This window comes from Anomaloglossus baeobatrachus, chromosome 3 (genome assembly GCF_048569485.1).
Source record: "Anomaloglossus baeobatrachus isolate aAnoBae1 chromosome 3, aAnoBae1.hap1, whole genome shotgun sequence".
Taxonomy (NCBI): Eukaryota; Metazoa; Chordata; class Amphibia; order Anura; family Aromobatidae; genus Anomaloglossus; species Anomaloglossus baeobatrachus.
This window is the reverse complement of record NC_134355.1, coordinates 279,845,147-279,861,907: the sequence shown is the minus strand read 5'-3', so window position 1 is coordinate 279,861,907 and position 16,761 is coordinate 279,845,147. Positions and strand designations below refer to the sequence as shown.

Here is a 16,761-nt window from a genome sequence, read left to right as displayed (position 1 = left end):
CTCAGGTAACATAATATACACCTGGTTATATGCCATATGCATTCATTCTCCTATTATCTACATATATTTCATAATCATTCCACACCTATAATGCTCAGGTAACGTAATATACACCTGGTTATATGCCATATGCGCTCATTCTCCTATTATCTACAGATATTTCATGATCATTCCACACCTATAATGCTCAGGTAACATAATATACACCTGGTTATATGCCATATGCATTCATTCTCCTATTATCTACAGATATTTCATGATCATTCCACACCTATAATGCTCAGGTAACATAATATACACCTGGTTATATGCCATATGCATTCATTCTCCTATTATCTACATATATTTCATAATCATTCCACACCTATAATGCTCAGGTAACGTAATATACACCTGGTTATATGCCATATGCGCTCATTCTCCTATTATCTACAGATATTTCATGATCATTCCACACCTATAATGCTCAGGTAACATAATATACACCTGGTTATATGCCATATGCGCTCATTATCCTATTATCTACAGATATTTCATGATCATTCCACACCTATAATGCTCAGGTAACATAATATACACCTGGTTATATGCCATATGTGTTCATTCTCCTATTATCTACAGATATTTCATGATCATTCCACACCTATAATGCTCAGGTAACATAATATACACCTGGTTATATGCCATATGTGTTCATTCTCCTATTATCTACAGATATTTCATAATCATTCCACACCTATAATGCTCAGGTAACATAATATACACCTGGTTATATGCCATATGTGTTCATTCTCCTATTATCTACAGATATTTCATAATCATTCCACACCTATAATGCTCAGGTAACATAATATACACCTGGTTATATGCCATATGCATTCATTCTCCTATTATCTACAGATATTTCAGGGTCATTCCACACCTATAATGCTCAGGTAACATAATATACACCTGGTTATATGCCATATGCATTCATTCTCCTATTATCTACAGATATTTCATGATCATTCCACACCTATAATGCTCAGGTAACATAATATACACCTGGTTATATGCCATATGTGTTCATTCTCCTATTATCTACAGATATTTCATGATCATTCCACACCTATAATGCTCAGGTAACGTAATGTACACCTGGTTATATGCCATATGCGCTCATTCTCCTATTATCTACAGATATTTCATAATCATTCCACACCTATAATGCTCAGGTAACGTAATATACACCTGGTTATATGCCATATGCATTCATTCTCCTATTATCTACATATATTTCATAATCATTCCACACCTATAATGCTCAGGTAACATAATATACACCTGGTTATATGCCATATGCATTCATTCTCCTATTATCTACATATATTTCATAATCATTCCACACCTATAATGCTCAGGTAACGTAATATACACCTGGTTATATGCCATATACGCTCATTCTCCTATTATCTACAGATATTTCATGATCATTCCACACCTATAATGCTGAGGTAACATAATATACACCTGGTTATATGCCATATGTGTTCATTCTCCTATTATCTACAGATATTTCATGATCATTCCACACCTATAATGCTCAGGTAACATAATATACACCTGGTTATATGCCATATGCGCTCATTCTCCTATTATCTACAGATATTTCATGATCATTCCACACCTATAATGCTCAGGTAACATAATATACACCTGGTTATATGCCATATGCGCTCATTCTCCTATTATCTACAGATATTTCATGATCATTCCACACCTATAATGCTCAGGTAACATAATATACACCTGGTTATATGCCATATGCATTCATTCTCCTATTATCTACAGATATTTCATGATCATTCCACACCTATAATGCTCAGGTAACATAATATACACCTGGTTATATGCCATATGCATTCATTCTCCTATTATCTACATATATTTCATAATCATTCCACACCTATAATGCTCAGGTAACGTAATATACACCTGGTTATATGCCATATGCGCTCATTCTCCTATTATCTACAGATATTTCATGATCATTCCACACCTATAATGCTCAGGTAACATAATATACACCTGGTTATATGCCATATGCGCTCATTATCCTATTATCTACAGATATTTCATGATCATTCCACACCTATAATGCTCAGGTAACATAATATACACCTGGTTATATGCCATATGTGTTCATTCTCCTATTATCTACAGATATTTCATGATCATTCCACACCTATAATGCTCAGGTAACATAATATACACCTGGTTATATGCCATATGTGTTCATTCTCCTATTATCTACAGATATTTCATGATCATTCCACACCTATAATGCTCAGGTAACATAATATACACCTGGTTATATGCCATATGCATTCATTCTCCTATTATCTACAGATATTTCATGATCATTCCACACCTATAATGCTCAGGTAACATAATATACACCTGGTTATATGGCATATGTGTTCATTCTCCTATTATCTACAGATATTTCATAATCATTCCACACCTATAATGCTCAGGTAACATAATATACACCTGGTTATATGCCATATGCATTCATTCTCCTATTATCTACAGATATTTCAGGGTCATTCCACACCTATAATGCTCAGGTAACATAATATACACCTGGTTATATGCCATATGCATTCATTCTCCTATTATCTACAGATATTTCATGATCATTCCACACCTATAATGCTCAGGTAACATAATATACACCTGGTTATATGCCATATGCATTTATTCTCCTATTATCTACATATATTTCATAATCATTCCACACCTATAATGCTCAGGTAACGTAATATACACCTGGTTATATGCCATATGCGCTCATTCTCCTATTATCTACAGATATTTCATGATCATTCCACACCTATAATGCTCAGGTAACATAATATACACCTGGTTATATGCCATATGCGCTCATTCTCCTATTATCTACAGATATTTCATGATCATTCCACACCTATAATGCTCAGGTAACATAATATACACCTGGTTATATGCCATATGTGTTCATTCTCCTATTATCTACAGATATTTCATGATCATTCCACACCTATAATGCTCAGGTAACATAATATACACCTGGTTATATGCCATATGTGTTCATTCTCCTATTATCTACAGATATTTCATGATCATTCCACACCTATAATGCTCAGGTAACGTAATGTACACCTGGTTATATGCCATATGCGCTCATTCTCCTATTATCTACAGATATTTCATAATCATTCCACACCTATAATGCTCAGGTAACGTAATATACACCTGGTTATATGCCATATGCATTCATTCTCCTATTATCTACAGATATTTCATAATCATTCCACACCTATAATGCTCAGGTAACATAATATACACCTGGTTATATGCCATATGCATTCATTCTCCTATTATCTACATATATTTCATAATCATTCCACACCTATAATGCTCAGGTAACGTAATATACACCTGGTTATATGCCATATGCGCTCATTCTCCTATTATCTACAGATATTTCATGATCATTCCACACCTATAATGCTCAGGTAACATAATATACACCTGGTTATATGCCATATGCGCTCATTCTCCTATTATCTACAGATATTTCATGATCATTCCACACCTATAATGCTCAGGTAACATAATATACACCTGGTTATATGCCATATGCATTCATTCTCCTATTATCTACAGATATTTCATGATCATTCCACACCTATAATGCTCAGGTAACATAATATACACCTGGTTATATGCCATATGTGTTCATTCTCCTATTATCTACAGATATTTCATGATCATTCCACACCTATAATGCTCAGGTAACGTAATGTACACCTGGTTATATGCCATATGCGCTCATTCTCCTATTATCTACAGATATTTCATAATCATTCCACACCTATAATGCTCAGGTAACATAATATACACCTGGTTATATGCCATATGCATTCATTCTCCTATTATCTACAGATATTTCATAATCATTCCACACCTATAATGCTCAGGTAACATAATATACACCTGGTTATATGCCATATGCATTCATTCTCCTATTATCTACAGATATTTCATGATCATTCCACACCTATAATGCTCAGGTAACATAATATACACCTGGTTATATGCCATATGTGTTCATTCTCCTATTATCTACAGATATTTCATGATCATTCCACACCTATAATGCTCAGGTAACGTAATGTACACCTGGTTATATGCCATATGCGCTCATTCTCCTATTATCTACAGATATTTCATAATCATTCCACACCTATAATGCTCAGGTAACGTAATATACACCTGGTTATATGCCATATGCATTCATTCTCCTATTATCTACATATATTTCATAATCATTCCACACCTATAATGCTCAGGTAACATAATATACACCTGGTTATATGCCATATGCATTCATTCTCCTATTATCTACATATATTTCATAATCATTCCACACCTATAATGCTCAGGTAACGTAATATACACCTGGTTATATGCCATATGCGCTCATTCTCCTATTATCTACAGATATTTCATGATCATTCCACACCTATAATGCTCAGGTAACATAATATACACCTGGTTATATGCCATATGCATTCATTCTCCTATTATCTACAGATATTTCATGATCATTCCACACCTATAATGCTCAGGTAACATAATATACACCTGGTTATATGCCATATGCATTCATTCTCCTATTATCTACAGATATTTCATGATCATTCCACACCTATAATGCTCAGGTAACATAATATACACCTGGTTATATGCCATATGCATTCATTCTCCTATTATCTACATATATTTCATAATCATTCCACACCTATAATGCTCAGGTAACGTAATATACACCTGGTTATATGCCATATGCGCTCATTCTCCCATTATCTACAGATATTTCATGATCATTCCACACCTATAATGCTCAGGTAACATAATATACACCTGGTTATATGCCATATGCGCTCATTATCCTATTATCTACAGATATTTCATGATCATTCCACACCTATAATGCTCAGGTAACATAATATACACCTGGTTATATGCCATATGTGTTCATTCTCCTATTATCTACAGATATTTCATGATCATTCCACACCTATAATGCTCAGGTAACATAATATACACCTGGTTATATGCCATATGCATTCATTCTCCTATTATCTACAGATATTTCATGATCATTCCACACCTATAATGCTCAGGTAACATAATATACACCTGGTTATATGCCATATGTGTTCATTCTCCTATTATCTACAGATATTTCATGGTCATTCCACACCTATAATGCTCAGGTAACATAATATACACCTGGTTATATGCCATATGCATTCATTCTCCTATTATCTACAGATATTTCATGATCATTCCACACCTATAATGCTCAGGTAACATAATATACACCTGGTTATATGCCATATGCATTCATTCTCCTATTATCTACATATATTTCATAATCATTCCACACCTATAATGCTCAGGTAACGTAATATACACCTGGTTATATGCCATATACGCTCATTCTCCTATTATCTACAGATATTTCATGATCATTCCACACCTATAATGCTCAGGTAACATAATATACACCTGGTTATATGCCATATGCGCTCATTATCCTATTATCTACAGATATTTCATGATCATTCCACACCTATAATGCTCAGGTAACATAATATACACCTGGTTATATGCCATATGCATTCATTCTCCTATTATCTACAGATATTTCATGATCATTCCACACCTATAATGCTCAGGTAACATAATATACACCTGGTTATATGCCATATGTGTTCATTCTCCTATTATCTACAGATATTTCATGGTCATTCCACACCTATAATGCTCAGGTAACATAATATACACCTGGTTATATGCCATATGTGTTCATTCTCCTATTATCTACAGATATTTCATGGTCATTCCACACCTATAATGCTCAGGTAACATAATATACACCTGGTTATATGCCATATGCATTCATTCTCCTATTATCTACAGATATTTCATGATCATTCCACACCTATAATGCTCAGGTAACATAATATACACCTGGTTATATGCCATATCCATTCATTCTCCTATTATCTACAGATATTTCATAATCATTCCACACCTATAATGCTCAGGTAACGTAATATACACCTGGTTATATGCCATATGCATTCATTCTCCTATTATCTACAGATATTTCATAATCATTCCACACCTATAATGCTCAGGTAACATAATATACACCTGGTTATATGCCATATGCATTCATTCTCCTATTATCTACAGATATTTCATAATCATTCCACACCTATAATGCTCAGGTAACATAATATACACCTGGTTATATGGCATATGCATTCATTCTCCTATTATCTACATATATTTCATAATCATTACACACCTATAATGCTCAGGTAACATAATATACACCTGGTTATATGCCATATGCATTCATTCTCCTATTATTTACAGATATTTCATGATCATTCCACACCTATAATGCTCAGGTAACATAATATACACCTGGTTATATGCCATATGCATTCATTCTCCTATTATCTACAGATATTTCATAATCATTCCACACCTATAATGCTCATGTAACATAATATACACCTGGTTATATGGCATATGCATTCATTCTCCTATTATCTACATATATTTCATAATCATTCCACACCTATAATGCTCAGGTAACATAATATACACCTGGTTATATGCCATATGCATTCATTCTCCTATTATCTACATATATTTCATAATCATTCCACACCTATAATGCTCAGGTAACGTAATATACACCTGGTTATATGCCATATGCGCTCATTCTCCTATTATCTACAGATATTTCATGATCATTCCACACCTATAATGCTCAGGTAACATAATATACACCTGGTTATATGCCATATGCATTCATTCTCCTATTATCTACAGATATTTCATGATCATTCCACACCTATAATGCTCAGGTAACATAATATACACCTGGTTATATGCCATATGCATTCATTCTCCTATTATCTACAGATATTTCATGATCATTCCACACCTATAATGCTCAGGTAACATAATATACACCTGGTTATATGCCATATGTGTTCATTCTCCTATTATCTACAGATATTTCATGATCATTCCACACCTATAATGCTCAGGTAACGTAATGTACACCTGGTTATATGCCATATGCGCTCATTCTCCTATTATCTACAGATATTTCATAATCATTCCACACCTATAATGCTCAGGTAACATAATATACACCTGGTTATATGCCATATGCATTCATTCTCCTATTATCTACAGATATTTCATAATCATTCCACACCTATAATGCTCAGGTAACATAATATACACCTGGTTATATGCCATATGCATTCATTCTCCTATTATCTACAGATATTTCATGATCATTCCACACCTATAATGCTCAGGTAACATAATATACACCTGGTTATATGCCATATGTGTTCATTCTCCTATTATCTACAGATATTTCATGATCATTCCACACCTATAATGCTCAGGTAACGTAATGTACACCTGGTTATATGCCATATGCGCTCATTCTCCTATTATCTACAGATATTTCATAATCATTCCACACCTATAATGCTCAGGTAACGTAATATACACCTGGTTATATGCCATATGCATTCATTCTCCTATTATCTACATATATTTCATAATCATTCCACACCTATAATGCTCAGGTAACATAATATACACCTGGTTATATGCCATATGCATTCATTCTCCTATTATCTACATATATTTCATAATCATTCCACACCTATAATGCTCAGGTAACGTAATATACACCTGGTTATATGCCATATGCGCTCATTCTCCTATTATCTACAGATATTTCATGATCATTCCACACCTATAATGCTCAGGTAACATAATATACACCTGGTTATATGCCATATGCATTCATTCTCCTATTATCTACAGATATTTCATGATCATTCCACACCTATAATGCTCAGGTAACATAATATACACCTGGTTATATGCCATATGCATTCATTCTCCTATTATCTACATATATTTCATAATCATTCCACACCTATAATGCTCAGGTAACGTAATATACACCTGGTTATATGCCATATGCGCTCATTCTCCTATTATCTACAGATATTTCATGATCATTCCACACCTATAATGCTCAGGTAACATAATATACACCTGGTTATATGCCATATGCGCTCATTATCCTATTATTATCTACAGATATTTCATGATCATTCCACACCTATAATGCTCAGGTAACATAATATACACCTGGTTATATGCCATATGTGTTCATTCTCCTATTATCTACAGATATTTCATGATCATTCCACACCTATAATGCTCAGGTAACATAATATACACCTGGTTATATGCCATATGTGTTCATTCTCCTATTATCTACAGATATTTCATGATCATTCCACACCTATAATGCTCAGGTAACATAATATACACCTGGTTATATGCCATATGCATTCATTCTCCTATTATCTACAGATATTTCATGATCATTCCACACCTATAATGCTCAGGTAACATAATATACACCTGGTTATATGCCATATGTGTTCATTCTCCTATTATCTACAGATATTTCATAATCATTCCACACCTATAATGCTCAGGTAACATAATATACACCTGGTTATATGCCATATGTGTTCATTCTCCTATTATCTACAGATATTTCATAATCATTCCACACCTATAATGCTCAGGTAACATAATATACACCTGGTTATATGCCATATGCATTCATTCTCCTATTATCTACAGATATTTCAGGGTCATTCCACACCTATAATGCTCAGGTAACATAATATACACCTGGTTATATGCCATATGCATTCATTCTCCTATTATCTACAGATATTTCATGATCATTCCACACCTATAATGCTCAGGTAACATAATATACACCTGGTTATATGCCATATGCATTTATTCTCCTATTATCTACATATATTTCATAATCATTCCACACCTATAATGCTCAGGTAACGTAATATACACCTGGTTATATGCCATATGCGCTCATTCTCCTATTATCTACAGATATTTCATGATCATTCCACACCTATAATGCTCAGGTAACATAATATACACCTGGTTATATGCCATATGCGCTCATTCTCCTATTATCTACAGATATTTCATGATCATTCCACACCTATAATGCTCAGGTAACATAATATACACCTGGTTATATGCCATATGTGTTCATTCTCCTATTATCTACAGATATTTCATGATCATTCCACACCTATAATGCTCAGGTAACATAATATACACCTGGTTATATGCCATATGCATTCATTCTCCTATTATCTACAGATATTTCATGATCATTCCACACCTATAATGCTCAGGTAACATAATATACACCTGGTTATATGCCATATGTGTTCATTCTCCTATTATCTACAGATATTTCATGGTCATTCCACACCTATAATGCTCAGGTAACATAATATACACCTGGTTATATGCCATATGTGTTCATTCTCCTATTATCTACAGATATTTCATGGTCATTCCACACCTATAATGCTCAGGTAACATAATATACACCTGGTTATATGCCATATGCATTCATTCTCCTATTATCTACAGATATTTCATGATCATTCCACACCTATAATGCTCAGGTAACATAATATACACCTGGTTATATGCCATTTGCATTCATTCTCCTATTATCTACAGATATTTCATGATCATTCCACACCTATAATGCTCAGGTAACATAATATACACCTGGTTATATGCCATATGTGTTCATTCTCCTATTATCTACAGATATTTCATGATCATTCCACACCTATAATGCTCAGGTACCTTAATATGCACCTGGTTATATGCCATATGCGTTCATTCTCCTATTATCTACAGATATTTCATGATCATTCCACACCTATAATGCTCAGGTAACATAATATACACCTGGTTATATGCCATATGCATTCATTCTCCTATTATCTACAGATATTTCATAATCATTCCACACCTATAATGCTCAGGTAACATAATATACACCTGGTTATATGGCATATGCATTCATTCTCCTATTATCTACATATATTTCATAATCATTACACACCTATAATGCTCAGGTAACATAATATACACCTGGTTATATGCCATATGCATTCATTCTCCTATTATTTACAGATATTTCATGATCATTCCACACCTATAATGCTCAGGTAACATAATATACACCTGGTTATATGCCATATGCATTCATTCTCCTATTATCTACAGATATTTCATAATCATTCCACACCTATAATGCTCATGTAACATAATATACACCTGGTTATATGGCATATGCATTCATTCTCCTATTATCTACATATATTTCATAATCATTCCACACCTATAATGCTCAGGTAACATAATATACACCTGGTTATATGCCATATGCATTCATTCTCCTATTATCTACATATATTTCATAATCATTCCACACCTATAATGCTCAGGTAACGTAATATACACCTGGTTATATGCCATATGCGCTCATTCTCCTATTATCTACAGATATTTCATGATCATTCCACACCTATAATGCTCAGGTAACATAATATACACCTGGTTATATGCCATATGCATTCATTCTCCTATTATCTACAGATATTTCATGATCATTCCACACCTATAATGCTCAGGTAACATAATATACACCTGGTTATATGCCATATGCATTCATTCTCCTATTATCTACAGATATTTCATGATCATTCCACACCTATAATGCTCAGGTAACATAATATACACCTGGTTATATGCCATATGTGTTCATTCTCCTATTATCTACAGATATTTCATGATCATTCCACACCTATAATGCTCAGGTAACGTAATGTACACCTGGTTATATGCCATATGCGCTCATTCTCCTATTATCTACAGATATTTCATAATCATTCCACACCTATAATGCTCAGGTAACATAATATACACCTGGTTATATGCCATATGCATTCATTCTCCTATTATCTACAGATATTTCATAATCATTCCACACCTATAATGCTCAGGTAACATAATATACACCTGGTTATATGCCATATGCATTCATTCTCCTATTATCTACAGATATTTCATGATCATTCCACACCTATAATGCTCAGGTAACATAATATACACCTGGTTATATGCCATATGTGTTCATTCTCCTATTATCTACAGATATTTCATGATCATTCCACACCTATAATGCTCAGGTAACGTAATGTACACCTGGTTATATGCCATATGCGCTCATTCTCCTATTATCTACAGATATTTCATAATCATTCCACACCTATAATGCTCAGGTAACGTAATATACACCTGGTTATATGCCATATGCATTCATTCTCCTATTATCTACATATATTTCATAATCATTCCACACCTATAATGCTCAGGTAACATAATATACACCTGGTTATATGCCATATGCATTCATTCTCCTATTATCTACATATATTTCATAATCATTCCACACCTATAATGCTCAGGTAACGTAATATACACCTGGTTATATGCCATATGCGCTCATTCTCCTATTATCTACAGATATTTCATGATCATTCCACACCTATAATGCTCAGGTAACATAATATACACCTGGTTATATGCCATATGCATTCATTCTCCTATTATCTACAGATATTTCATGATCATTCCACACCTATAATGCTCAGGTAACATAATATACACCTGGTTATATGCCATATGCATTCATTCTCCTATTATCTACAGATATTTCATGATAATTCCACACCTATAATGCTCAGGTAACATAATATACACCTGGTTATATGCCATATGCATTCATTCTCCTATTATCTACATATATTTCATAATCATTCCACACCTATAATGCTCAGGTAACGTAATATACACCTGGTTATATGCCATATGCGCTCATTCTCCTATTATCTACAGATATTTCATGATCATTCCACACCTATAATGCTCAGGTAACATAATATACACCTGGTTATATGCCATATGCGTTCATTTTCCTATTATCTACATATATTTCATGATCATTCCACACCTATAATGCTCAGGTAACATAATATACACCTGGTTATATGCCATATGTGTTCATTCTCCTATTATCTACAGATATTTCATGATCATTCCACACCTATAATGCTCAGGTAACATAATATACACCTGGTTATATGCCATATGTGTTCATTCTCCTATTATCTACAGATATTTCATGATCATTCCACACCTATAATGCTCAGGTAACATAATATACACCTGGTTATATGCCATATGCATTCATTCTCCTATTATCTACAGATATTTCATGATCATTCCACACCTATAATGCTCAGGTAACATAATATACACCTGGTTATATGCCATATGTGTTCATTCTCCTATTATCTACAGATATTTCATAATCATTCCACACCTATAATGCTCAGGTAACATAATATACACCTGGTTATATGCCATATGTGTTCATTCTCCTATTATCTACAGATATTTCATAATCATTCCACACCTATAATGCTCAGGTAACATAATATACACCTGGTTATATGCCATATGCATTCATTCTCCTATTATCTACAGATATTTCAGGGTCATTCCACACCTATAATGCTCAGGTAACATAATATACACCTGGTTATATGCCATATGCATTCATTCTCCTATTATCTACAGATATTTCATGATCATTCCACACCTATAATGCTCAGGTAACATAATATACACCTGGTTATATGCCATATGTGTTCATTCTCCTATTATCTACAGATATTTCATGATCATTCCACACCTATAATGCTCAGGTAACGTAATGTACACCTGGTTATATGCCATATGCGCTCATTCTCCTATTATCTACAGATATTTCATAATCATTCCACACCTATAATGCTCAGGTAACGTAATATACACCTGGTTATATGCCATATGCATTCATTCTCCTATTATCTACATATATTTCATAATCATTCCACACCTATAATGCTCAGGTAACATAATATACACCTGGTTATATGCCATATGCATTCATTCTCCTATTATCTACATATATTTCATAATCATTCCACACCTATAATGCTCAGGTAACGTAATATACACCTGGTTATATGCCATATGCGCTCATTCTCCTATTATCTACAGATATTTCATGATCATTCCACACCTATAATGCTCAGGTAACATAATATACACCTGGTTATATGCCATATGCATTCATTCTCCTATTATCTACAGATATTTCATGATCATTCCACACCTATAATGCTCAGGTAACATAATATACACCTGGTTATATGCCATATGCATTCATTCTCCTATTATCTACATATATTTCATAATCATTCCACACCTATAATGCTCAGGTAACGTAATATACACCTGGTTATATGCCATATGCGCTCATTCTCCTATTATCTACAGATATTTCATGATCATTCCACACCTATAATGCTCAGGTAACATAATATACACCTGGTTATATGCCATATGCGCTCATTATCCTATTATCTACAGATATTTCATGATCATTCCACACCTATAATGCTCAGGTAACATAATATACACCTGGTTATATGCCATATGTGTTCATTCTCCTATTATCTACAGATATTTCATGATCATTCCACACCTATAATGCTCAGGTAACATAATATACACCTGGTTATATGCCATATGTGTTCATTCTCCTATTATCTACAGATATTTCATGATCATTCCACACCTATAATGCTCAGGTAACATAATATACACCTGGTTATATGCCATATGCATTCATTCTCCTATTATCTACAGATATTTCATGATCATTCCACACCTATAATGCTCAGGTAACATAATATACACCTGGTTATATGGCATATGTGTTCATTCTCCTATTATCTACAGATATTTCATAATCATTCCACACCTATAATGCTCAGGTAACATAATATACACCTGGTTATATGCCATATGCATTCATTCTCCTATTATCTACAGATATTTCAGGGTCATTCCACACCTATAATGCTCAGGTAACATAATATACACCTGGTTATATGCCATATGCATTCATTCTCCTATTATCTACAGATATTTCATGATCATTCCACACCTATAATGCTCAGGTAACATAATATACACCTGGTTATATGCCATATGCATTTATTCTCCTATTATCTACATATATTTCATAATCATTCCACACCTATAATGCTCAGGTAACGTAATATACACCTGGTTATATGCCATATGCGCTCATTCTCCTATTATCTACAGATATTTCATGATCATTCCACATCTATAATGCTCAGGTAACATAATATACACCTGGTTATATGCCATATGCATTCATTCTCCTATTATCTACAGATATTTCATGATCATTCCACACCTATAATGCTCAGGTAACATAATATACACCTGGTTATATGCCATATGCATTCATTCTCCTATTATCTACAGATATTTCATGATCATTCCACACCTATAATGCTCAGGTAACATAATATACACCTGGTTATATGCCATATGCATTCATTCTCCTATTATCTACAGATATTTCATAATCATTCCACACCTATAATGCTCAGGTAACATAATATACACCTGGTTATATGCCATATGCGCTCATTCTCCTGTAATCTACAGATATTTCATGATCATTCCACACCTATAATGCTCAGGTAACATAATATACACCTGGTTATATGCCATATGCATTCATTCTCCTATTATCTACAGATATTTCATGATCATTCCACACCTATAATGCTCAGGTAACATAATATACACCTGGTTATATGCCATATGTGTTCATTCTCCTATTATCTACAGATATTTCATGGTCATTCCACACCTATAATGCTCAGGTAACATAATATACACCTGGTTATATGCCATATGCATTCATTCTCCTATTATCTACAGATATTTCATGATCATTCCACACCTATAATGCTCAGGTAACATAATATACACCTGGTTATATGCCATATGTGTTCATTCTCCTATTATCTACAGATATTTCATGGTCATTCCACACCTATAATGCTCAGGTAACATAATATACACCTGGTTATATGCCATATGTGTTCATTCTCCTATTATCTACAGATATTTCATGGTCATTCCACACCTATAATGCTCAGGTAACATAATATACACCTGGTTATATGCCATATGCGCTCATTCTCCTATTATCTACAGATATTTCATGATCATTCCACACCTATAATGCTCAGGTAACATAATATACACCTGGTTATCTGCCATATGCATTCATTCTCCTATTATCTACAGATATTTCATGATCATTCCACACCTATAATGCTCAGGTAACATAATATACACCTGGTTATATGCCATTTGCATTCATTCTCCTATTATCTACAGATATTTCATGATCATTCCACACCTATAATGCTCAGGTAACATAATATACACCTGGTTATATGCCATATGTGTTCATTCTCCTATTATCTACAGATATTTCATGATCATTCCACACCTATAATGCTCAGGTAACATAATATACACCTGGTTATATGCCATATGCATTCATTCTCCTATTATCTACAGATATTTCATGATCATTCCACACCTATAATGCTCATTCCATGTCTAACTTGCCAAAGAAACCTTTTTAACATCTACATAATATACACCTAATAAGTTATTATCCTCATTCTTTTTATTTATTCCTTTTCATCATTCTTTTTAGTATGTCCCCAAATTTGTCAATGAGGGTAATGTAATATTTCATTGTAGCCCCTGAGTCCGTTACTGTGGGCACTTGGGACCTCAGCCAGACACTGCAGAGATAATAATACACACATTGTAACACTATGTACAGTGGCATGTAAGGCTGCTTTCACAATACGTCTTTTTAACATGCGTCCTGAACGTTTTTTAACGCAAAAATGTATCCAGTGCAAATGCGTTTTCATTTCAATGCATTTGCAATGGACTCGCGTCAACATGCGTTCACCTGCGTTTGCGTGCGTTAAAGTGAGGATCCAGCGACTTGCAGTTTTTTAAAAACGCAGCTTAAAAAAACAGTTGTGTGCGGACAGCAAAAATGAAAACTCATAGACTTTGCTGGGGAAGCAAAGTCATGCAGTTTTGAGGCCAAAAACACACCTAAAAAACGCGCAAAAACGCCGCGAAAAACGCACTGTGTGCACATAGCCTAAAGCTGTGAAATTTGCATCACCTGGGATTTCCTAATGATGATAGTGAATGAGGCTAGGTTTGCACACTGCGTCTTTTTGACGCTGCGTTTTTGGCCGCTAAAAACGCACAAAAACGCACCTGCGTCGAAAAAACGCATCAATAAACGCATGCGTTTTTGCCGCGATTTGGTGCGTTTTGCTGCGTTTTTGATCTCTGCGTTTTGCTGCGTTTTTCCAATGCATTGCATGGGGGGAAAACGCAGAAAAACGCAGGAAAGAACTGACATGTCCATTTTTTTTTTTAACTCAAAAACGCAGGTAAAAAAACAGATGTGTGGGGACAGCAAAAATGAAAACTCATAGACTTTGCTGGGGAAGCAAAGTCCTGCAGTTTTGAGGCCAAAAACGCACCCGAAAAACGCGCAAAAACGCCGCGAAAAACGCACTGTGCGCACATAGCCTAAGACAACCTTAGCAGGCTAATTAAGATCTGAAACCTTGGTCAAAGCTATCTAAGCACATAAAACTCAAGAGCCCATTTTCCTTTTTATTTCATTTTAAAATGTAAAAT

General features: G+C 34.1%; 2 protein-coding genes across 2 annotated transcripts in view; one reads left to right on the top strand and one right to left on the bottom strand.

Moving 5' to 3' along the window:
* RPS12 (ribosomal protein S12) overlaps positions 1-16,761 on the top strand; it is a 338,406-nt gene that overhangs the window by 230,971 nt on the left and 90,674 nt on the right. The gene's annotated exons all lie outside the window — the stretch shown is intronic.
* Positions 1-16,761, bottom strand: part of SLC18B1 (solute carrier family 18 member B1) — a 144,729-nt gene that overhangs the window by 127,165 nt on the left and 803 nt on the right. The gene's annotated exons all lie outside the window — the stretch shown is intronic.